Raw genomic sequence first — 26,548 nt, 5'->3', positions numbered from 1 at the left:
AATCTTTCTTTTGTTCGTATATGCCCTTCTCATTTCCTGAGGGCTCAAATCTAGTAACACATACAAGGTTAATACTATTTAGTCTGAAACACAGTTTTCATGTGTGTTTCATTTTCTCTCAGTTTACTATGATCAGACAAGGATTTCCTATGGATTTTATAATGTTCCCATCCATTTATTTTACCCTACAGGGCCATATTCTTTGTTCTCTAAGCAATGCACTTAAAAGGACAGACTGGATATGATATTTAGATTAAAAATCATGTACTCCTTTTCATTAAAAAATGTCAGCTAAACCACTAAGGAACATTCACTTGTCTATGCACAAGAGACACATGAAGGAGGATCCTGAGGATAATATCTGTTTGTAGGTGTAACTTGAACCTAAATTATGTAAATTAAAAACACAGCTGAAGTGCTTGTTCATACTGGTTTAGAGATTTAGTGTTGTTGGTGATATTGTTTTCAAAAATACACAGGCACTTCTTTTCTCTCTTGCTAAATTATCTATCTATACATAAAAAAACTATTCCAATACAAATATATAAAGTCTGTCCAGCCCAGGTGTGTCAAAAAACTAAATTTACTACATGCGACTTCCTGAAGTACTGGATTGTGATGAGTGGCTCTAATTTCTCTAGCCCAATACACAGTCAAAGCAAAGTTTAGCATTATCATTAGTTTGTTCTTTAACTTTAATGTTGTCTACATGTCATCATTTGCATGGAAGAGGGGCATGGCATTGATTTTTCCTTTTCCCTTAAAGTAACACCCAGGACCCCAGTTAGTTATATGTAAATTAACCCTTTTTGTTATGAAATTGTGGTCAGGCCCAATTACTTTAAGTTCAGTGAGCAAAACTGTAAAGGCAGAGCAACCTGACAAAATATTTAAAAATTCAATTAAAAAACTTCTGCATTTCTGTTGCTATAACACAGAAATGTAGCAAAGTGTTACTGCTGGAAAATCAATTTTAGGATGTACAGCCAGTATCCAGTCAAGTAATTCTAACCAATTCATCAGTTACCTAGTAGATTTTGTGCTGCACAAGAAACTGGACAGGGATAACTAATTTTGTGGATCTGTGAAAATTGTAGGAACACATGTTGAATAGTAAAATGCTTAGAAAATAAACAAATATGAACAGTTAGGAAAAGATAACTATTGATACTGTACATGCACACAGAAAAGCAAATATCTTTGATTGCCTGAGACCTTCACTGGTAAACATTTGGATAAGCTTTGTTTGCTCTCTTCAGAATGTCCTTGTAAATTCTGGAGCAATATGTGTTTTTTTCTGTTAGTTTCTGCTCACGTCTCTCTTCATTGCATTTTCATTTTGACATGAACATACAGAAGTTTTGATTGTGAACTTTTCCTGTTGAAAAGTCAAAGCAGAAATTAATATTGGTGCTTCCATCAGCCCCTCCATAAATATGACACTGCTTTACATTTGTTTCAGTTGTTCCTCTAATAGACTAATCTGCTGTCATGCTTTGTCATCATATGTACTGGTGACAATCAACATTGAATACACTTAAATAAACATGCTTGACAATGTATTATAAGGACAATGTGGCATATAAAAAATGCTATTTTGCTTTATTTATAACATAACAAGGCATATTATTTAATTTTTAATCACTTCTTTTAAAGGCCGTTCAAATGGTGATTTAAAATTCTGCATCTCAAACAAACTGATTCTAGTCACATTCTTATTTTCCATTATTTGCAACAGGTTAATCTATGCAACTACATAAAAATACCATTTGTATGTTTGACAATATGATGGATGTACTGTATATTGTGATAGGTTTATTCCATGCTGAAAAAAAGAAGAAAGAGAACACAACGTTTCGGCCGTGGAGCCTTCTTCAGGTGTGGCACACTTCTTCAGGTGTGGCACACCTGAAGAAGGCTCCACGGCCGGAACGTTGTGTTCTCTTTCTTCTTTTTTTCAGCATGGAATAAACCTATTACTTGTTCCTTTGCAGCCTACGCATGCTGACGCAGCTACCCACCTGTATATTGTGATGCTGAAAATGCTGTTCGAATGCATATAACTTAAAAGAAACTCTTAATTTTGCTTCATGTTCAAAAGTAATTTTAATTATGTGATTACCAATGTGAAGTAACGTACAGTACCTATTAATATACCATTAGAATAAATTCTTGCTTAAACATCAACACAAGAAAAACATTTAATTAACTGAACTCATGTGTGAATTTATACAAAGTTTAATCTTCCTTCCAAGTACTAGTTTTGCTATTATAACTTAATAGTACAGTATAAAACACATACATCATTGCAAGTTCACGATTCCATAAGAGGCTATTGATTTATGCTAAACCTTATTTTCGTCAATTCACCGAAAACCACTGACTCAAATTTCTATGACATACAGTATAGCTTAAGGTTACTGTACCACTAAATAACTGTCTATCTTTTTCTGAAGAAATGTTGTGTACTTGCCATTTAGCATAGAAGTTAATTCAAGCACATTTTCTATTATGCCAAGGCAGAAAGAATATCAAACTGTATCCTTCTGGTGAAGTTTTCATAATTTTAAAAAATATGGCACGTGTTTTCAACCAAAGGGAAAATGAAGTAGTCAGACTTGTTTTTGTTGCTTAGTATTTTTTTAATAAATGGTACTAGCTCTCATTATTCTTCTGCAGCATCTCAATCTTATCTATTATCTGCAGGCCACACCTCCACGCTAAATTGATTTTTATGTACTGTGAAAGAGAGATTACAATTTATTTTCCACCTGCTGCTCCAGTCTGTACTCATTATCTCCACCATTACTTTTATGTCTAAGCGTTTTGATCACTCATATTGGTGTTCCTACTTCTTCAGCCGGCCTGAGTGCAAATCCACTAGCATCTCAGAGGGCAAATGGGAATTCAAGGGCCTAGTTTATGTAAAGACAGTTTCAGAGCTCAGCTAATGTTCTGTGAGTAAAAGAAAAGCAGTGGAAGGCATGCTTTTTAACTCTGGAGGTTATAAAAGAGTTTGATTTTTTAAATTGTTGGGGCACATTATGGATGTTTTAGAGCATACAGTTATCATGCAATATAATACACCGTGAAGTGTAGTTTTGTAATATTTATATTCAATGTATGTTTCGCACCAAATTTACCTAATAAATGAGCACCCCTCATTTATTACTCATTTCCCCACCTTTAAGGTGCTAGTGTTAATAGAATTTGTATAAATCTATCCAAATTTAGATGTATTTATTAAGACTTATTAAGCTCAATTAATAACTTTGCTTTGGATACAGAGCACCAAAACACATTTATATTCAGAGTCACCTCTCACCTTATTTTGAGCAACATAAATACAGTAAGTTTTACAACACACAAGCAAAGCTACTGAGTGATGTTTTCTATTATGGACTGAATGAATCCTAAGGACAATTAAAGTATGTATAATTACCTCATCCTAAAGTTTCATTAACTGTAAAGCTTTTACCTTTACGAATGAATGAAAAGTTCAGAGGATACCGCTTTATACTCTTCAAAGGGATTATAAAAATAATTAGATTTCCCACAAATATCAGCATGAAATATGTCGGGGGAAGAAAAGGTTAGGTAAAGAAAGACATTTTAATTTTCATTCATAACAAAATAAATTTCTTAGATGTTGGTCTGTGGTTCTAATTCAATTGTGTCATGATTTCTGCTGCAGAAGAGCAAAGGAATATAAAAGCTGGATATCAGGATTAATACTGAAGACTTATCCCTGTGGATTTCCAAAAATAGATCATTCGAGTTTTCTGAAGTTTTACCACCTTTAAATTCCACTCAAAATAAATTTGGTCAGGAAATTTGAAAGCAAGAAGAAGTCAAATGTTCTTTATGTTGTTAAGGCCAAATATAATTCAAGGAAATTATATTTAAACTTTATAATCATGTAGAAATATTTTAAGGGAGACTGAGGGGAGATTTGATTCAAGCGTCGAACATCGTAAAAGCCATAAATTAGGTCAACCCAGGGGAGCATGTTCATGTTCACAAATTAAAAGTACTTTAATTTAGGAGGGAGAATATTAAGTTCTTCTTTGCACAAACTTGTGTTGCTGTCAAGGTCAAAGATCCTAGCCAGGTAGCTGAGGTCCAAACTCTGGGCACTTTTAAGAAATGGCTGGACAAACCTTTGCAATGAGTTGGCCTTATGTTCTAAACATTGTTTAAGACACTGCAAAACTATTATGTGGGTTATCTGGTAAGAGAAAATGAGACTTGCCTGACACTTGCCTGTTTGTAAAAGTTGTAGTGTAGAGAGAAAACTCCAGAAGAAATCCTGATAAAAAAAATACATTACAGTAGTAGCAAGTTTATTTGTCACCAGTGTTTTCTTGGGTCAATACATTATCTTGTAACAGCCTGAACCTCATTTTCTTCAGGGTACAGACAACTGATTGTATTTTGAATGTGTAGATCTTATGCATTTTAACTTATTCACAACTTTTCAACTGCTTATGTCCCTGCTCAAGTGCTCCCTAACCAACTGATTGTCTGAATTTGCATACCAGTCTGTTTAACCATTATTAAGTGAGATGACTGCACCAGCAAAAATGTAATGTGGAAAGAATTTTCTTGCCATGTCCTGCAAGAGAACAATTATTCTGTTAAATTCTAAAAATATCTCATTCTCAGGATTCAGTATGGGAATAGAGATTTAATCATGCGAAGAAATATGTGATTCAGTGAATACATTATGATTCATTGTAGTAGAGAAACACCTCCTGATTTCTGTCTTGCACTAATCAATGTGTGATCTCTTTTAGTGTGCTTTTTCACTTTTGATGTATTTAGTGCAGTCATAAAAGTCTGAATATTTAAGATAACAGCCAACACAAAATAACTGCCATAAGATCCTTGCACACTCTTTCATATATTTGACAGTATTATAATACCTTAGATAAAACATAAAAGAACAATGTTTTTACACACATTGGACTTTTTACACACAAGGCTTGGACAATGGCAAACACTGGATATTGTTTGATTTGCAGTAAATATCAAATTTTAATTCCAATCAAGTAGCTGAATCAGGTGATAGACTGCCTCACTCCAGTGATAAGCTAGTAATACCATATGGAGAAAATAAATTAAAGCATCCTGTATCCTGCATAATCCTTTGGTCTGAGATACTCCCTGCAGAGATCACCCAATAATTGTAGCTGTAAAACTGTTCTGAGCTGGTGTCACTCAGAGCTGAGTTGCAAAGTTAATGCCAGACAATATTGTTAAATAAAATTGTGTTTGAACAATCACCCTTGCTATGGGGTCATGCCTAGTATTGTTTCTCAGGAAACTAGACACTCTTTTCACTGAGATGTCTATTGAATGCACTAAGATACATGTGCATAATGCTATAGGGTTCCTGTTAAAATCTGTAAAATCTGTAAAATGTAATTATACATTTTTTATTCTTACACAAAATACTGCTATTTACACTTTTCAGTTTAGAAAACTGCTATCACAGTACTTGACAGCTAAAAAATTAGATCCCTGCCTCAACCAGGAGTTTGCTTCATTTTATTAATAACACCATTGTACAAAACTTAGAGAGATATATTAGAGCTTTTTGTTCTGTGAAAAGAAAAAAAAACAGTAGAATTCAAACACAAAACATTATCGGGTGAAGGATAAAACTGCCCAAGACTCAATAAGACAAATCCCATTAGAACAGAGCAAATCTTTTTAACAGAAACAGAGCCATCTTAAATATGCTGCATAGACAATTTCCAACACCCATCACTTTGTGTATACTGCTTTTAAAATATTATTACAACTGAAGAATATGTATTTCAATACACTTCAATATTGAAATGCATTTGGTACATTTAAACAATATTTAACAAAATTAAACTTTAACTTGTCTTTATCTTGCACAAAGTCCTTCTCCTTAAATGTGCTTAAGGTTTATGTCTATTGTATTCTACTGAATAATTCTACTGAATTAGACAGTCTACTCAGAATAGACATTCTGTTAATTTATAAAAGGAGCTTTAGAGAAAATATGACAACACCATGTGGATAATAAATATAGATTAGCATGATATATATTAGATTTATATCTAGAGAATTATCTTCCCTACTACACTAGGGAGGTACCTGAGTGTGTTGATTAACCAGTATCAGAAATACTACTGCTCTTTGGAGAATTGTTAAAATAAATCCATTCGTGTTACTTCTATACTCATAAAATAAATAATTGGATCTAAATTAATCATTTGACTTCAATAAAAATTAAGCTTTGTTGAAAGTGGACAGATGGACCAAACTATAAGAAGTCAGGAGTTGTAAACCAGATTAGTTTAAAGATAGTGCTTAAAAATCCTGGCTAAAATCACTTAACTTCTGCAAATGGGAACTCTCTTAACTAACATAATTAAGCTAAGAGTTTAATTTATAATTATAATATAGTTTTAAAATGTGGACTGTATTTCAGATACAGATGCAGCCATTAAAAACGAGCGGGTTATACCGCTATAAAATGCAGTGGGCGTGTTGCGGTATAACAAAAGTTACCATATAATACCGTATAATATTGCATAATACCGCAAGTAAGATAATAGTATCCGGAATTACCGCCAGGTGGAGCTAATAAAGCTCAACCTCTCATGTACAGTGTTTGAGCTGTCGCCATCAAAGTCTTTACCGAAGATATTACTAATAGTATTAATAATGAAAGACCTTGGACAAGCTGTAAACTCAAAGTATTACCCTGGTCCACATTCTTTGTAACCGTCTTTGTAAATGAAAAGACTTTATTTTTTCATTGACCGTCTTTGTAAATGAAAAGACTTTATTTTTTCATTGACAAAAAGTAACACCACAGCATTTCGTTGATCCAATCATGCATTTGTTTCCAATCATACAAAGTAATTCTTGAGAATCTCCGATTCACCATGCCTTTCACATGCTCATAAAAGATATTAATTTAGGAACATAAACATATTACTGTATGTAAACTGTACTGTATATAGCTAGTCTTGCTATTTTAAAGAAAAAATACACACCAGTATTCCATTTCTCCCTAAACATTTTAAGGCTTACATGTGGTTATTTCGGAAACGTTTTTATGTGCACCTTTCTCCTTCTGACCATGTCACTGTACGTTTATAGGGAGTTTTTATGTCCGTTGAAGTTTTTTTTAAACTGAACTTGTTTGAATTGACTGAGCTCCGTTCTGTCACACAATGTCTGTTTTTTTCTGTGCTGTCCTTTGACAAAACAAGGCTCACCAGATAATGTGAATCGAAACCTGTTTTTCTAGCTTTTAAAGTCGTGCGATGTGTAAGCGGGAACACATCATTATATCTTACATATGAAAAATACATAAATTAGCTCCCAAACAAACGCAAACGTGTTTTTAATAAGATGCTTTTATTCGTTCATTATCCGACGATTTCAGGAAGACTAATGGAGGTCTGGCTTTTTTTCTGGAAAACCATAACTCTGGTCTTGTCCAGATTGACTGTCAGCGCTCAGGTCTGACAGTGCTGCTCCAGCAGCGCCAGGTTCTGCCGCAGCCTCTGTTCTGTGGGCAACAGCAGGACCAGGTCGTCTGCAAAGAGCAGGAACTCAATTTCTGTAATTAATGCAGATCAGTAAATCAAGGGACAAAACAGTTATTGCGCCCGGCTCCTCAATGGGCTTTGACGTGCTAATGCGTTGGTTTAACAGTCCGGGTGTTTTTTATTATTGTTATAGAGAAACATGATCAGATTTTCCCCGGTTCAGAAAAAAAGATCTAAAGTACTGTACTGTATACTAGTTTGTCACTCTTCTCATCCCCTCTTTGCTAAATGGCTTTTGAATAGAGTCACATGAAGAGAGAGGTGAAACAGCCCTACACAGCCCTGTCGCAGTACACGAATATAATTATATCTTATTAATTTCTTTAGATACGCGATTCTTTTAATACAGTCTTTGCTGTGCTCTAGAGGATCCTTGTGATATTTTGAGCTCTGGTTGAATGATAAGTCGCAGTTTAAATAATTTTCGTAGTTAGAAATTATGGAACGCTCTGTTAAAAGCATGGGAGTTTTATGTCCGTTGCAGTTTTTTTGCAACATGAATATAATTATATCGTTATTAATTTCTTTAGCTACGCGATTCCATATTATATTCCCTTTTAATCAAATTCTAAAAGTATGCTTGTTGACTCCGGTATCATGTTAGTTAAAGACTTTGATGCTTAAAATGTTTAGGGAGAAATGGAATACTGGTGTGTATGTTTTCTTTAAAGTACCGAGACCAGCCATATACTGTATGTTTAAGTTCCAAAATTAGTATCATTTATGGCCTTCACACGCGTTGCAGTATGCTCCTATTCTTTTTATGCTCAGGCACTAAGATTTCCCTTCAGTGGTAAAATTCCATATAAATATTCAATACTTAAACGGGCACAGTTAATACATTAAATATACATATACATACTGTATACAGTACAGTTTGCATACTGTATACTGTATAATATGTTTATGTTCCTAAATCAATCTCTTTTATGAGCATGTGAAAGGCATGGTGAATCGATTCTCAAAAATTACTGTCCTTTGCACGATTGGAAACAAATGCGTGATTGCGAAATGCTGTGGTGTTACCTGGACCAGGGCAATACTTTGAGTTTACACTTACAGCTTGTCCAAGGTCATTCATTATTAATACTATTAGTAATATCTTCGTTAAAGACTTTGATGGCGACAGCTCAAACATGAGAGGTTGAGCTTTATTAGCTCCACCTTGCGGAAATTCCGGATACTATTATTTTGCTTGCGGTATTATAGGAGAATTTACGGTAACTAGCGGTATTTACCGGTAACTCGCGGTAGACTGCGTACAGCGCACCGGAAAATAATGCGGTATCGCCCGCGCATTTAGAATGGCTGCATCTGTATATACAGTATATTTCATATATTCTTGTTTCTTAAGTTTTGATTTGAATGATTTTTTCGATCGTGTACTGTACAGAATGTTGAATTGCAGTTAATACAAGTCTGCAATATACTGTATATACAGATCCGTAAATCTAAACAGTTGATATCGAAATTTGCCATTGAGGTACGATATATCTGCAATTTGATTTTAATGAGGGCTTGCAAAACAGTGGTGTTAATAATAGCATATAGATGAAGGCAGTGTGCAAGAACGACACTTATCAGTATCAGAATCCAGACAGCAAAGATAATTGGGCCATTAGGATGACTGGTGCTGTGCTGGGGAGTGGGGTTTAGGAAATTGATAAGTTTAGATAATAAGATCACCAAGGTTCAAGCCTCTCCCCCCCCACAGAGGAAAAAGTGATACAGTATAAATATAGCACCTTAAACTGTTTGTTTTTGTTAAAGGTAATCTTATTTAGATGCTGGTTCAGACATGTTGTTGTTTTTATTGTTCAGCTTTTTGTATCACCTCTTTGAAATGAATCTTCTATTAATTAATTTCATTTCAGAACGAATAATGACACCCATGAATTAGATGCATTTGACTATTATTTAGGTAGAGTACAATTCGGCTTCACCCACTTGGATGAAGGACCTGGCCAGAGGATAAGGAGTTAACCAAACAGCAGCTACAAAGTTGGAGATGGGGTGAATGAGAGATGCTTGAGATGTGAAAAATAGGGATTTCTTCATGATATATATAGTAGTCTATATAGCATCATGTTTGACCCTGCTGAAGATCCGTAGAGTCAGCTAGTGTTACTGCAGCAACCAGCCATCCCTTTGCTTACCTGTCAGTTAGTGCCGGTTGTTGTGGTTACACAATCAGACAGGAAGCCTGTTTCACCTGTGGGCAACTTTGAATCCTGCTTACTACAACTATGCACCTGGACAGTGCTTTGCCTGTTTCTGCTGCCTGTTTCTATGGAGATTTTTTACTGAACTATTAGCTAGTTTAAGTTAAATGAGCTATTTTAAGTCATGATATCTATATATATTGTTGTACAAAATCAGCATTTTAGTTTTAAGTATGTGTAAAGTGGAACAAATAATGTTGCTGAGACTACCCAGACACCTGACAATAAGACAATTTGATTTGATCATATCAGCTGCTTATTTATAACTCAAGTTTTTATGATCATATGATCCTTTATGAAGATTATAATCAATGTGAATTAAAGATTGCTAAATGACAAGGTTCACAAGGTCAAGGTTTGGGACTACTGCACAGAATTTAAAAAAAATCCTGTTTACTTGAAACTTACAGAGCATGCTATTAAATGTGATGAACATGTACTAAATTAAAAAGTATTACATCTCATTCCAATCACTACACCCCTGTTTCCCTTTTCCTTAAAATTGATCTTTCAAGTCTTATGTTAATAGCCTTTAGTTTTTAGCTTTGTGTATTTGGATTGGTAGAGCCTGTTAAGGAATTACTGTACACACTTGTGTAGTATCCTCTCACGAGGCACCAGTAAATGTTGGGGTTTGTGCTACCTGGGACAATTATTAATTGTGGCAGTAAGTCACAAAATGATTCTTTTGATGGTATTAGAATCCAACCTTGTAGGATAACTCAAACAACACACACACACAGGTACTAATACACAAAGATACATTTATTAATACCTAAAATGTGCATATAAACATAACAGATCTTATCGTGAGGGTTCGCAGAATACAAAAGGCATATTCATTCACGAAGAGTTACAAATACCAAGTGGGACATACGTTCAGTATATCATTCATTTAGACCATTTCGTAAATGAACTTGGGTTACAACTTCTACACTAGATACTCAAAACATGTACATCACTCATAGGAATTAAATTGATATCGACTGGTTGAGATAACAATTGAATTCTCGAGTGGTAATGCAGTATGTTGAATACTCATCCATCTGTGGAGTCAGATCTCCTGCAGGCACAAAGAAGCAGTGGCAGGCTGGTTGCTGTGCCCAATCGACGCTCTCTGGCTCAGTGCCAAGCAGTGCTCGGGGTGGCTTGCGATGTGCTCACTGAAGACTGGCTAGTTAGTGTTGGCTGAAACTAGTAGAGTTTGTGCACAGCAGAAAAGTGACTGCGGGTCCCAGCAGGTCAGGAAAAAGACCGGTTCGTTCCTGATTAAGCGCTAGTTCTGAATACCGATTCAGCTGTCCACAGTTCCGACCTGTTCATGAAGCTTGCTGCTGGTGCTAACCTCGGGTGGATCCTTTGGTTATGCACTGGCAACCTCCGCTCTCGACTCTTAGAACAAAGGAAAGTCCTGCACTTGAAAACACTGGCCGTTACGTGGTGGTCTGGGCTGAGTCTGAGGATGTTCAGGAGGAGCCCTGAGGTTGAATGTCCAGCAGGTGCGCTGCGAGAATGTCCTGCTCCTGGGAACTGTTCTGCCCTTGGGAACTGTCCTACAGGCGCTTTGTGTTGCCTGTTTTTACCTGGAGGAGCTGCAGGTCGTTCATTGGTTGAAAGTTTCATTGCCATCAGAGACCCACGTGGGGTTAACCTGCCCTACCAGTTCCTGATTGGCTGATGATGAGTAAACATGCACTCTGACCTTAGGGTTGTAAACCAACTTTGAATAACACTTTCCCTTGGAATCTCAAACTTTTAGGTGCCCGAAATGACATTTGTTAAGGTGGTTGATATGTACCAGCTTTTGGGAGCTGCTCCTTATCAGGACACTCTATCAGCTAGAAAAACACCTTAATTGTGAACCAAATGGAATGGCCTCTCTGTATCAGGCACCACTGAGATGAAGGAGAGAGGGACTGGCAAGGGAGCAGGAAACTTAATTCCTGTATTTTAATAAGCCTTGCTGCTACACTTGTCTTGCAGCAGTAGATTTTAACCATTCAATATGCTGATGTTCATAAAATGAACTTTAGGAGATCATGTTTGTGAACTTATACTCAGATGAGTTAAAAATAAAAATCCCCAGAACAGACATTGAGAGCAAATGAATTGATTTAAATATAATTTCTTATTTGGAAAATTAATTGAGTCAGCTGTCACTAGAAATTGTTTTGGTGTCTGTGTGTTCTATTGAATTATAATATTACTCATAATTTAAGCACAGACCTACAGTAGGCATTTTGAAACAGCTGCGGTTAATTTAGTCACACTTTTCATTCAATTAATAACTTTCTTCTTAAGCAAGTGTGAGACAACCAGTGAGAAATAAGTAGTCATTAGAGTAAATCATTACAGTAGAAATAAAACAAATTAAACATTAAAACTTATCTATGTGTTTTGCTTAGTCCTTAGGTAATTACATCCTCAATTAATTATGATTAGAAAATTATATTTCAGTGCAAATAATAACTTTGTAAATATTTCATTTGTCCCAGAATTTGAAAATTGTCTATACTTTTAGTTTGAAACTTTTACTGAAAAATAAAGAATAGACAAACTCAAGTGGGGAATTGCATAAGTGTGCTTTGGCTGCAACAAGTAAAGATTAATTGCATGTTGAAAAGCATAAGGGAAAAAAACAGCATTACAGCTGTTGCGCGTTCCTCAGATGTGAGGAGGAGAGAGAAAGGTAGCAGGAATATAAATCACTGGAGAACAAAGAACAGAGTAGGTGAGATTGGGCACGCAGGAGAGAAACTGGCACCTTATTTTACATTCTTTTACTCTGTTTTCTATGAATAAAAGTTAAAATACTGTTAGCAATGACATTTTGCTTGTTTCTGAGTAGTCATGATATAAGTTAAGTTTATGATTTAAGGTCTTTGTGCTTGTGGTGTGTTAATGGAGACCACGAATGATGACAGGCTTATTCTATGTATAACAGACAGGAAGTACAACTCAGGCAACCAAATCGGAAACAATTTAGTCGTGTTGCCATTTGAGAATGTACTGTAGCTCTTTCCTGTGTTGATGATTGCTTTTGAAGAAGAAATTTTAAACAAAGAAAGTTGGAAGGCTGCACCAATTACCGACATGTTTAACAGTTTTGAGAGTTTTATACAACTAACCATATGAAGATTTACAAACCTTGAAATGCTATTAACAGTTATTTGGACTTTACCAATATCACCCATAGTGTTCTTAAAAATTAAGAATCAGAAGCACATTATTTTTCAATAAAAAAAATAAAGATAATTTAAAAATGCTTTAACTTTATTTCCACCATGATGTTGATTACATGACATTTTAAAATCAACCCACAGAACATCGAACTCTGTTTTCCAGGTTATTTATGTAAATTTATTAACTTAGTATTTATACTGTAGTTCTTAAATTTATCAATAATATTCTTTCAGATACAGAGTGACAATACTTCCATTGACAACTGTATAATGACAATGCCGTGACATTGACTCTTTAATGCAAAATGGATGCTATCATTCTTCTCATTGAAAGGGGGAAAACAACACTGCTGGCTTCAGCTTTTAATATGATTTGAAAAAATAACGTGTAATACAATAGTACAGTTTAAATTAAAAATATGGTCTTGTACCTCAGTGGATCAGAAAGAGGTGTACTGTAAGGTGAGGGCCTAAAATTAAACCTTTAAACTCAATAGCCCTTACTTAGGTCATATCAATACATTGATTATTGCTAATATGTTCATTATGACATGCTGTAGAAAAGTGTACAGTATGAGCTCAAGGCATAAATAGGATGTTATTAAATGTGCCATAATCACAGGACACTCTAATGGATACATTACTGATATCTTTCTCAACAACAAAAGGGTTGTAAGGCTACTTAATACTACTAGACATATGATCTTATGTACAAAGTCAGGCTATAAAGATATCTTGTCTGGCTTTAAGATGAGTGCCCTGATGTGAGATTGCCAAGATAAATGTGTCACTATTGATATATAGTGTTATTGGATGGGATTCAGAAGGCCTAAAGGGGTGCCACACCTATTCAATTGCCTTTGACATTGCCAGACGAATATCAGATCTGAACGATATCACTCTGTTCCTGTTCTTGGCAGAGGTTCACCACGGAAAAACATACTACATGATCAATCTCAAAGTACAGTATGTGAAAAGTAGAAAAACACAACCTTGTACCTACTGAAGAAGGCTCAACAACCAAATTATGTTTTTTTTCCTTCTTTTTAATTTAAAGTATGGAATTCACATTAACCTCTGCTTGTTTTGTATGAGTAGCACTTTATTTCTGCTTCTCAATCTACTAATGTCTTTCCTTCCCCAGAGATGGCATCTGCAATCTTTGTGTTTTTTTGTTCTGCCTACAAGCCTTTTTCGTTTATTTTCATGGGAAATGGGAAATAAGTGAAAATGGGCCAAATAAAACGTTAAAGAGTAAAATTAAATTATCCATTAAAACACTGAAGGAATGTTTTAGGGTTTTAAGAGTGTTGTGTCCACAATGTCTACAGTTCCAGAGTCCATCGTGAGTGTGGGTAGTGAATTCTACTAGGAGGTGCAGGAGAGCAGGCCCTCAGTCTTTAGTAGAATAAGAAGACTCAAATAAACAGATCTGAAATTAAGTATTGAACTACAGTACACACATTTTAAAATATGGATATATCATGAATATAAAATATGGATACCATAAATATAATATTCAGTGCCTCTTACATGAGAACTTTAAAATCTGCTCTATTTCAGAAGGACACAGGATGGGGATTGTACTGTATCCTGATATAATATTGTAATTTTCATATTTGTTGGGGAATTTTCATCCTCAATGTGCCAAAATTATCCTTGATGACTAATGCTTGATTTAATTATAATACTTTGCCAAATTAATATTGTATTTTGCAAAGTTTTACTTGTTTCTGTCTGCACAACATTCTGTGATATTGGTTACTTGCAGGGCCAGCCCCTGGCATACAGATGCAGCCATTCAAAATGGGTGCGTTATTTTGCGGCATACCCCGGTGGGCGTGTCGCGGTATCACGCAGTGTCACGTGGTTAATCGCGCATCATTTGACGCTCTGCCGGAAACTATCCGGCGTCACCTTGTAAAACCGCCAGGGGGAGCTTAACCTCTCATGTACAGCATTTGAGCCTTTAATTTTGAACAGTGTATTACAGCATGTTAATCTTCAGTCATTAAAATGTTGGTATATTTTATGAAAGCAAGATTGCTCAGTTGGACAAAAGTACACAACCTACCTTTATCAGAAATATTTATGCATCAAAGCCTTTACCGAAGATATTACTAATAGTATTAATAATGGATGACTTTGGACAAGCTGTATACTCAAAGTATAATTTCTTTAGCACATTTGTACAAGCACTTGGAATCTGTCCAAGCCATACTTTGTCAGGCATTTTGTTTTACTTCAACGGGCATAAAAACTTCCTTGCTTTTAACAGGGCGTTTCATAATTTCTAACTACGAAAATGATTTAAAATGCGACACCTATCATTCAACTAGAGCTTAAAATATCACAAGGAAAAATACACACCGGTATTCCATTTCTCACGTTATACCGGAGTCAACAAGCATACTTTTAGAATTAAAAGTATTAAAGTATTAAAGTATTAGTAAAAGTATTAAAAGGGAATATAATATGGAATCGCGTGTCTCAAGAATTTAATAACGGTATGATTATATCCGTGTACTGCGGCAGGGCTGTGTAGGGCTGTTTCGCCTGCCTGCTCATGCGAGCTGACTGTAGCCGACTGGTCTAGGTGCGTGCCTGCCAACGGGCAGGTTGTGTGCTCGAATCCAGGTGGAAGGTGCTGGACCTTCCAGTTTTATTTATTTTTTAATCGCGTAACATATTACCGTATGCAAACTGTACTGTATACAGTATGTATATGTATATTTAATGTCTTAACTGTGCCCGTTTAAGTATTGAATATTCATATCTAATTTTACCACTGAAGGGAAATCTTAACATAAACATACAGTATATGGCTGGTCTCGGTACTTTAAAGAAAACATACACACCAGTATTCCATTTCTCCCTAAACATTGTAAGCTTCGAAGTCTTTAACTAACGTGATACCGGAGTCAACAAGCATACTTTTAGAATTTGATTAAAAGGGAATATAATATGGAATCGCGTATCTCAAGAAATTAATAACGATATAATTATATTCATGTTGCAAAAGAACTGCAACGGACATAAAAACTCCCTTGCTTTTAACAGAGCGTTCCATAATTTCTAACTACGAAAATGCCAGGTGAAAGGATTTGTAAACATATTTTGTTAAAGCAAGTCAGTTTTTTCTGCAACACATAAAATACATTTTTCCAAGAAAGTTTAGCCTTTGTCACTAATGAAACCACTAAATAAAGACATAAATATAGAAATCTTAAGATTTGTTTTATTTAATGTTGGTAGCAGGATGAACTGTCAGAGTGTATATTTTGCTCGCAAAGTTGCTGCAAGATGTTAACAGTGAAAAAGGTATTTAGAAATGAGTTATTTCAAGATGAAAAAGAAAACATACACGAAACATGGTTTCATTACGACCAGAATCGGTCTTGAGATATTTTTAACTTGATTTACAGTATTTGAGAGGTATGTCTTAACACCGATACTACAGTGCTTAAGTACTGCTCACGTATATGTTTCTAGGTTTATATTATGCATTTCATACGGTCAAATTACTTTTGAGCAACTAATAAGAAGCGCGAAACGGTATGCATTTTACTTTCGTTTTGTGCTGGGACCCGTGGATTGATTAGAGATCAAGTACATACAAGTCATTTTTTAAATGTTGTAGTTCGTCTTGAAAAAATGTTACGAGTACATCATCTATCAACAATCACACAGGTTCTGTTTCCATATTGCGGATTTTGGTTAGGTATTATCAAATCCAGTGGCGCTGTTAGTTTACTGAGTCCCATGTCACATGGTCTGTGATTGAAGCCAGTTAGACCGGTTTAATTCGTCACAGCCAGCACTCTTCAGGTGTGAGGGTCTTCTGCTCAGAATGAAACGCGAATGTTTGTGTATATTCTAATGGTAGTGGGGGCAGGGTGTGTGGGAACAGGTTTGGTTGAAATTGCATTAGAGATCTATGTTCTTCACACCTGAAACATTTTCTCTGAAAGCATTTTCTTCGCAGTTTAACCGATCTTGTTACAGCATGTTACAGTTTACTTTTATTAACCATATTAATTTTAAGTGCTTAATGTAAAATCTTGTAAAAATATATTTTCATTTCATTGTTCAAATATACATTAAGTCTGACTATCATATAATAAGTTAAATACAAAACTAAAGAAAAAATAGGGATAAATATAATTCAAAATATTTTGCTAACAATGTTAACTGTTTATGAATAATAAAATGTATTAACTAAGGAGTAGGATGGCACAGTTGTTAGTATGTTTTTTGTTTTGTTTCTTTTTCATAAATACAACAGTAGTACCTGATGTCTCAGTGGCTTTCAAAATTTAATTATGCAATAAATAACCACATGTAAGACTCTGATGCTTAAAATGTTTAGGGAGAAAGTGGAATAATGGTGTGTATTTTTTCTTTAAACTACCAATACCAGCCATATACAGTCTGTAACGTAGGGATTTCTATACGTCTTTATTTAGTGTTTACATTAGTGACAAAGGCTAAACTTTTAGCTTCAGTAACGTGTACATATCTCCCCTTTTTATAAAACAACATGGTTGAAAACTGTTCCAGAGCCACTGTTGTTTCATCAGTGAAAAGTACATCATGAAATGCCTCTCCCTGTTCAATCCACTGGAAAAAAGAAAAGGAGCATAAAGCCTCTGATGGTCATAAACGATATTCATTTAGGAGCAGCATCAGAGGTATGTTTTTAACTGCACTGCATTGGAGAGAATACCATAGTGTGTTTTTTTTTTACTCCCTGGCGGAAACTCGCTTCCAGAAGAATCAGTATGGCTCAGAGATTAAATAAAACTTCACTCGCACCAAACAAATGTATATTTCTAAATATCACAACATGATCGAATTTAAGTCATTTTAATAACAATGAATAGTCACCTATGCGTTACAATATAAACATTTATATTGATTTAAATCGCGTTTAAATCACCTTTATTTAAAACCCATAAATAAAGCTGATACTGTTTAGACTTCCAATTATTTAAAACTGTATTAAAGCAGCACGATACACAATGCAACGTAAATCGCTATCTTTGTCTTCTGTGTAATAATGTTCACCTCTCTGTCCAGCAAATTTACAGGTTAAAAACAATACTGTTAGGCTGGGAAAACGATTTTTTTTAAGAAATACAAAATGAGATATAATGATATGTTCCGGCTTAGACATTAACGAAGAGCATAACGCGTGTACTGTATACACTCCAAGTACAACCCCCCTCTCTGCAGGAGTGCTGGCTGTGACGAATTGAACCGTCTCACGGGTATTTTCAAAGTAGGAGGCGAGATTTCCAGCGAAAGACACTCCCCCCCCCCTCAAAAACCCAGTAAGTACAGTACTTACTAGTTAAAGGCTAGGCTCCCGACTACGGCGAAAGGAACCCTTCTTTCATTAGAATACAATGAACATATTTTAGCCCTGAATGAATAAATAGCAAACATGGTTTACATAAAAGACATTTTTCCAAGAAAGTTTAGCCTTTGTCACTAATGAAACCACTAAAGAAAGACATAAATATAAAAATCTTAAGATTTTTAAAATGCATGACTTTGCTAAAATTTATTTGAAAATAAAAACAATTACAACCGCCAGGGGAGAGAGAGAACAGGGGAGGGATGTTGGTTTTGCATAAGGGGCGGGGCTATGGAAATTAGGTCTGTTTGGGAATGTGTAGTTACATGTTCTGGCTGTTTGTGAATTATCGTTGTTGAGTATGGAGTGTTGAGGTATTGATTTTGTGTAATGCTTTATGTTGAAAATTGAGGTGGATTTTGTTTATGATAAACAGGATAAACTGGGATGGGAGGAAGGTTTGGTTTTGCATAAGGGGCGGGATTATGATAATTGGAGGACTTTGCGAGAGTAAAATGGTTTGATATATTTGATTTTGTATTGTGGTTGTTATCTATGTTTTTGGTTGGTATTATGTTTATATGGTTGTTTTTGTTGGTTGGTTGTTATTATGGTTATTAATAATACGATCTATAGTTGAAATCTGAGCCTAAATAAAAAGAAAAAGCAAGTGATTAGGTTTATGAGCAATCTAATTACTTATTCGTTTAAAACGCTATATAAAATAAAGTTTATTATTAATTTGCTGCACAGAGCGGTGAATATTATTATGCATAAGACAAAGATAACGATCCTGATCAGTTTAGAAATCTGTGTACGCTGTAAGGTTTTTACTTAAACTTTTAAAATACACGTTTTGAATAGAAAGAAATCCTCTTCCTGTTACAGTATGTATAGCAAACCAGCACGTCTTTTTTCTCCAATCAGAGGGGTGTCAGATGGTGTCAGCCAATCACCATTCTGCGTTGGGTAGCAACGGGTGACTGTTCTCAGGCGGAAGATGTAAACAGCTTAATGTTCGTGTTAAATAATTTTTTTAAATTCAATTAAACGGGCACAGTTAAGACATTAAATATACATATACATACTGTATACAGTACAGTTTGCATACGGTAATATGTTTATGTTACGCGATTAAAAAATAAATAAATAAAACTAGAAGGTCCAGCTGGATTCGAGCACACAGCCTGCCCGTTGGCAGGCACGCACCTAGACCAGTCGGCTACAGTCAGCTCGCTGGAGCAGGCAGGCGAAACAGCCCTACACAGCCCTGCCGCAGTACACGGATATAATCATACCGTTATTAAATTCTTGAGATACGCGATTCCATATTATATTCCCTTTTAATCAAATTCTAAAAGTATGCTTGTTGACTCCGGTATCACGTTAGTTAAAGACTTCGAAGCTTACAATGTTTAGGGAGAAATGGAATACCGGTGTGTATTTTTTTCTTTAAAGTACCAAGACCAGCTATATACTGTATGTTTATGTTCCAAAATTAATATCGTTTATGGCTTTCACACGCGTTACAGTATGCTCCTATTCTTTTTATGCTCAGCTACTAAGATTTCCCTTCAGTGGTAAAATTCAATATCTACAACGGGCACAGCAAAGACGTTTTTACTGTAAGTCTTTCTACGACAGACCAACGGACCACGAGTGCCCCTGTCGGTCAACCAATCACTTACTGCGGTGCCACGCGTCATCTTGCGTCATACTGAGCGACGTCACCTGCGGTACGTGTCTGTGACGCGCACTTTGAATGGCTGCATCTGTAGGCAAACTAAGTGGCTGCATAAGGTCCCAAAGCCACCAGGGGGCCCCCCCTCAATGCACATCACTTTTATTTTAATTACCACATTCAAATGTGAGCAAAAAATTCTCTACAGCGTCTCGTTCTGCTGCTGTTGTGGATTGAAAGCCCGATCAAAAAGTTACCAATCAGAATCGAGTAGGTACGTAAAGTTTCTGAAGCTCCAACAGTGGCATAAGCATTTTCAAAACAGAGGTACGCCAAATCAAGTCACTGTATTAATGCCTTTATATTTAATTTGATTTTGAGTGTCAGATCTATGTTACAGGCGAACAGTAGACATGACATGTTTGTAGGCTAGACACGTAGACTACTGGAGGTGTTTTCCTAGAAGTTAACCAATTCACTTTCCTGTAATTGTACACATGCCGTGGGGGTCACCTGCTAAAAATTGGCGGTGCTCGGCCAAACAAAAATGTGAAAGCAAATGGACAGTACAAAAGCCTGTTCAGAAATTATATGAAAATGCATTTTTTTCTTGAGGTTTCTCCTGTAATACATTAAATGGGGGTTCTGTAAACCCAACCTGTAGCCCTCCAGTTTGCAGTTGCTCTCAGTTTGCAGACATGCGTTTTTCAGAGCTCAAGCTGATTGAAACATACAGTACCTGAGGTCGGCCACAGCAAAAGACCAGCTCAGTGGACTAGCCATCAAAAGCATCAATCGCACTGGGTCGACTATTGTATGAAGATGCAATTGATGGTTTTGCATCCCGAAATCTAGGTGAATTGATTTCTTGAATGTTTTTTTTATAAAAATTTCCCATCTGCTCAGACTTACTGATCTCACCTCCCTTATTTAGTGCACTTATTTCTTACTTAATTCCATATTTATTTCTACAATTTCCATGTACAAAGGTTTCAATGCAGTATTTTGTAAGTTATGATTTGCTATAATTTTGAAGTATCAGAGATCCTGTTTATCACTATTTATTGTTATTAATGTTTCTATTTATGGTTTTCAATGATTACATAATTGTAAAATGTGTGCTTCTTTTTCATGTTTGTAACTATTATGTGATAACTATACTATTCAAGTTATAAAATTAATTTAATTGCACAGATCATGATCTTTCCAGGATCTTGCTTTAGGCCCTTAAAAAGCTTAGGCTGGGTCTAGTAAATTGGAATTAATATCCCTACAGACATTTGTGCTAAGATGTTATAAATACTTTTTTGGCATTTCTGTTACAAAGCAGTATATAGCACATGCTTATGCAATCCAGACAGTTGAGTTTGCCAATTATGAATGTACAAAAGTTCAGATTAAATTAATCTTGACAATTTTCCATACATACATGCAGCTGCATAGGTATGTAGAAACTAGCCAAGTAGAAAACATAATTGTCTCTTCTCTGGCATGCATTCAGAAACCTCTAGTTTTTTATGCAAATATAAAAATTCCAAACATACTGTATGTTCCTTGTATTTGCTTTAAAACTCATACTATTCAAAATAAAATGTTTCTACTGCAATTTTAACAGTTTCATGCTTATTTCACATACAGTATCAATCTTCAGACTTCCATTGACAAACAAATATCCAAACTTAAATTTCATTGTTTTCCATAACAGTGGAAATAAGCTTCTTCTGTTGCGCTTTAGATTTTGCCATGAAATAAGCTTGTTTTTTTCCCCCAATTATACAGTAGTATAACTAGAGATTCAGTAATTTTGGAAGCAGCAATATTTAAAGGATGCTATTGCTGCAGTATGGTACTTAAGTGAACATCTTTCAAAGACAAAGGGAAAGGTTTATCCTGAATGAACATTTGCTGAGGGAAGCAGAAGCAAGTAAAAGTGATGGCACATACTGTAATATTACCTGCTCAAGGGAAAATTGTACAGTAAATATAAATAATTGGAGATTCAAAATAAAATAAAGTAAAATTGTTATAATCATTAGTTTCAATATTAATAGGCTTGAGTGAGGAGCACAGAAGCAGAGGTTAATTCCATGTTGAAAAGTAAAAAGAAAGACAAAGCATAACATTTTGTGTGAGAGAGAGAGCAAGGAAGGTAGAAGAGATAAAAAGCACAGAAAGCAAGAGAATCTGAAAAAGTGTGCAGATGAATGGAAATCTGGGGGTGAATTCCAGGAGTAGCGGGAAAAGCTGAAATCTGCAAATGAGGTTTTAGACAAAAGTTGGGGTTAATTATTGAGCCCCAGCGGAAGGTGTACTGTATTCTGAGTTTCAAGATAATCTGGGATGGCTTCAGATTCCTTTTTGAAATAAGAGTCCTTACCCTAATTCTTGGCTAGTCCTTTGTTTCACTATTAAAAATGGCAAGGCAGTTGCTAGTGTGCTGCTAGTTTTTGTTCTAATATGATCAGATATTGGAATATTGCACTGTACTGCTAGTCGTTCACATTAAATTTTATTACCACAAATACTAAGCCAAAAAATAGCTCTGATGGTTTTTTCTAAAAACATTTTGAGGACACTGTGTAATCTACTGTACAATATATAGAGATGATACAGTAGATTCTGTTGCAGCCAACGGTGTCTGGTGGGGATGGAGGCTGTGGGCAGTTAACTGTAGACAAGAAGGCTAAATAGATTAAGTGGTCATAAGTATGAGATCATTGATGGTTCTGAAAAAAGCATTCAAGTGTACATATTTATACAGTATGTTTTCCTTCAATATACTTGCAGTCTACACTTCTCCAATGTCCATGTTTAGACTAACTACCTTGAACAGAACCCACTTCTAAAGCCATTTCAAGCATTTTGTTTATTATTGGCTTATTTAAACACAAAACCACCATGGATGCATTTATTTTACAACAGAAATTGCCTTTTGTCACAAGCTTGTACTGCTGAACCTTGCTAAGGGATCTCACACTGGCAGGGAGTGTGGCTTTGATAGATGGTACCAAATCATGTCTTCCAAACCCTCGAGGATTATATAATGGCTCTTGATAGTGTTGATAATAACGCCACAGATAACTGTATTTTTCAGGTTTCAGGCTACATACAGACAGAACCCTTCAGCAATCCAGATTAGAGATAAATTACACACTGAAGTAAAGGACCTCTTAAAACAATACCACCAAAAATCTGCTTCAACACAAAAGTGGGGTGTGCAAATTGTTATTCAAGTACAAATAGGTGTATTGAACTAATTGGTATTAGAAACATTCAGAGGCGTAATACTGTATATTGGTCACATTTTTACAGCAGGTGTTAGAACTTTCTAGTTCATATGAGGTATGTTTAGGTGCATCTGTTGTTATATTTGATCATAGAACAACTCAAAAATACAGTACTGTATAAGCATATTTTTTTCTTCAGTTTTGATTACATCATTTTTGTCACTAATTTGCTCTTGTCAATTAGGAAATTCACAATGACTCAAAGTGCACTTAAAAATAAATGAAATTTATAAACACCCAATCAGGTGGATTCTTGACATGTTAAATCTGCTTATTGCATTTATCACTGCATCATCTCCATAAAATAGAGTACCCCACAGTGATTTGAAAAAAAGAAGGCCAACCAAGGTGATTTTAAACATTATTTCATCTTCACCTTTTTCTCAGACAATGGAATGGGCAATTACATTTCCACATTGCACCTGGACTAGTGTTCAAATAAACTTGGCATTAGTTAATTTGGGAGGGGAACTTTGAAAAAGCAATGTCAAAGGCCAGAAATACAATATGACATGCAATTCCTAGTCAATTGTCTAAAAACCATCCATCCATTTGAGGGTCAAAACATGGTCACGGAAGAGCTAGTGACTACAGTTATAGGTGACTACAGAAGTGTCTCGAAGAATCTTGCATGACACCTGGCCTGTATAAACTTTTTCAGCTTCAAATCAAAGGGGTGTTTGGCTGAGATGTAGAGAGTCCAGAGATTCATTGATCAAAGCAATCAAAGTTTACCTTGGTTTATCTTAGCTAATTGAATTATGGATAATGACTAAGTGTTGATCAACAGACAAGGAAGACAGTTTATACAGTAACTAATAGGCAGATACAGGAGAGGAGATCATGATTAAGAGGGAAAGGAAGATATTGGAGGCAAGAGATCTTTGTTCCAGATCACCAAGAATTTAAAAGATTGAAGCAAAGTATTTGAACCTTCTAAAGAAAGCTTACTATTTGCTCTGGTTTATAGTGTGAAGAATCACTGTTAAAAATGGCCTCTCCTGGTTACCAAGTGCATTTTTAGAACACAGAGATAGGTTCAATAGAGAACAATGTTTCAGTCATCTGACAAAAGTTTACCACTCCAGATTCCTCTGCCCTGTCACAGTATATTAATGGAAATATATTAATAAAAAATAGACAAAGAAAATATGGCTATAAATATCTGCTTATGCACTGTTGTGAATGAATATCTGTACACTTGTGATTTCAATGGTGAGAGACTTGAAGGCTCTTGAACTAATCATTCTTACACCTGTAGCTGTAGCTAGATTTTTTAGGCCTGTGTTCTTTGATGTGTGTTGTTGTGACTAAATAAAATTGAGGTTTCTAGTACATGTGTGGCGCAGTACCACAGTGGTTAGGATTACCTCTCAGAGTTGGGGCCCTGTGTTCAATTCCAGTCCTGTGAGGCTATGTGTATGAATGTTTGTATGTTCTCCTGGATTTTCCTCCAGGTGCTCCAGTTTCCTTCTGGGAAAATTGGCCCTGGTGTTTCTCTGTGTGCCCGTTGATGCCCTTTGTACACGGTGTATGCTGCCTTACACCCATTGCTTGCCAGGGTAGGCTCCAGCTCACCTGTGACCCCATATTAGATGAAGCAGTTAGAAAATGGATGGATGGTATGTGATTACTTAATCTGATCTAATTTTCAAATGAGACAATTAAAAGGAAACAAATGAGGTGGAATCAAATTGGATAGCAATGCACATACCTTCTCAAGCCACTGAAGGCTCTTTGCCTTGCATGGAAGATAACATTTGTTATATCACATTGAGCTAAAGGCAAATTCCCAACCCCAAGGAGAGCTGTCAACTTCAAAAAGGAAACAAGCCTCAAATGGCTGGATTGCAATGAAATCTTCTGCTTTGGGCATCAGTTTCATTACCTCTTAATAAGAGCCATTTAAACTACATAGTACAAACCATTACATAATAAATCACTGAGAAAATGTATCTCTAATTAATCTACTACAGCTATTTTCTACAGAAGTATTATGAAGACCCACTCTGGTAGCTTTATTCGTACAGTGCAATAGTTTTACAAAGTGGTATTTTATAAATAGCAGCCAGAAAGAAATATTTTGAAATAGCCAATTTCATCTTGTGCAGTAAAAAACAGTTTTCTTATAACGCTGAATAATAAATGTACTAATTTTAGCCCTGAAGTCAGCTTCTATACCCTATTCCTTTTGTTTGCTGAATAAACTATGAAGCATCACAAGTGATGAGATTTAAGTTGTATATGCCATTTGGTTTTGTTGCTTGTTAACAGAGAGCTGCCTACAGTATACTGTATGTTTGGCTAAGTGCAAGAATGCATTTAATAATACAAGTAAGGGACATTGTTTTACAAAAATGGGCTTTGTCAATCAGCAGCTCAGGGCTGGCAGCATCTAGGTAGGTGAAAAATAGCATTCGCCCCAAATCACATTAACTGAAATGTAAAGAAAGAAGGCATCAATCTTTTGAATACAGTACTCCTTATAGAAACAAAACATTAAATATATTTAAAAACAGAATGGCATTGTAGAACTGTTTTTTCCTCTGTAGGCTCCAGCTTAGCCACTTTGAAGATAGTTTATCTCTTTAAAAAGGAGCATGAGCTGTGAGTTGTGAAAATTGGAGCTCTAGTGTAATTCTATTAAGCTATTCAAAAACTATGTGCCTTCATTGAAAAGATAAATGATCCAGTGAAGAGAACTAAGATATGAAATGGAAATCTGGTGTGGAAACCAGGATGGTGAAATAATTCATTGATAAATCATTGACAAATTAGCATTTGAACCAATTTGAAAGACGGGTATGGGGAAAATGGTTGGGTAGGAGAGCTTTAGCTGGGATCTTAGAGGTTGAGATGATATTGAATGGGAAATTACTCTAGACACAAATGGGTAAATACACATCTCTTCCAAAAGGGAAGGAATCGGTTATGTACTTGAGGAGGGAGTCATTAAGATAAGGAAAATGATACTACTTCTGTTTTTGAACTGAATTTATCAGACTTCATCTGTCATACATCAATGACAGACTTTTTAAACCATGGCCATTAAAACTACAGTAGCTCTTTTGTCATGTCATGACATACATTTACGTGAGCCACAAACAGTCCCCAGAACATTAACGCAATAAGGAATTCCAAGACTCAGAACTGCTTTGCACTCCAACACTGTTCCTAGAAAAATTTAATAATTGTCATGTATCTTTCATATAAATGTTA

The sequence above is a fragment of the Atractosteus spatula genome, chromosome 9 (assembly GCF_055471065.1).
Source record: "Atractosteus spatula isolate fAtrSpa1 chromosome 9, fAtrSpa1.hap1, whole genome shotgun sequence".
NCBI lineage: Eukaryota > Metazoa > Chordata > Actinopteri > Semionotiformes > Lepisosteidae > Atractosteus > Atractosteus spatula.
Note: the sequence above shows the minus strand (reverse complement) of the source record.